Genomic DNA, 592 nt, shown 5'->3' with positions numbered 1-592 from the left:
AGTTTAGGATATATTGTACTCTTTACTATATTCACCTAGCAGTTGCTTTTCAGATTAAGATTTTCCATAAAAAACATGTGCTTCTAAAACACATTGTTGAAGATTAAGAGTATTGTTGGGGCCCCTCGTCACATTTCAGTTCTGATCAGTTCCACCGAAGAAAAACAAAAACAAAGATTAAACTCCCCCCGCAAAAAAAGAATACAAATGTGTGTTTTCTCTTCTTTCTGTCCCCTATGGTCCCCTTATAGTGAAGCAAGATCATTCAAATAGACATGTCACAAGCTATTAAGACCCACAGACAAAGTCATACTTTATACTGTTGACATAGGAGATGGTGTTTTAAAGCGCAACAAGGCTACTGTTAATTACCACATTTTAAGTTGCATAAAGTAATTTGTGTCATTTGCGGAAAGTACTGTATGTTTATGTTCTCCATTTTGTTGCAAACTGATGCATCAGCAGTTCTGAACTAATATTCCTGAAACCTTTAAAATCACCCGCCATTAAAAGATTCCGATTACAGACCGAAATATTTCACCAAAAGACTGAACTTCTAAATATAATGCAGCTGAAACACTGATCATACAAA

Source organism: Melanostigma gelatinosum (genome assembly GCF_949748355.1).
Source record: "Melanostigma gelatinosum genome assembly, chromosome: 5".
Classification (NCBI taxonomy): domain Eukaryota; kingdom Metazoa; phylum Chordata; class Actinopteri; order Perciformes; family Zoarcidae; genus Melanostigma; species Melanostigma gelatinosum.
Note: the sequence above shows the minus strand (reverse complement) of the source record.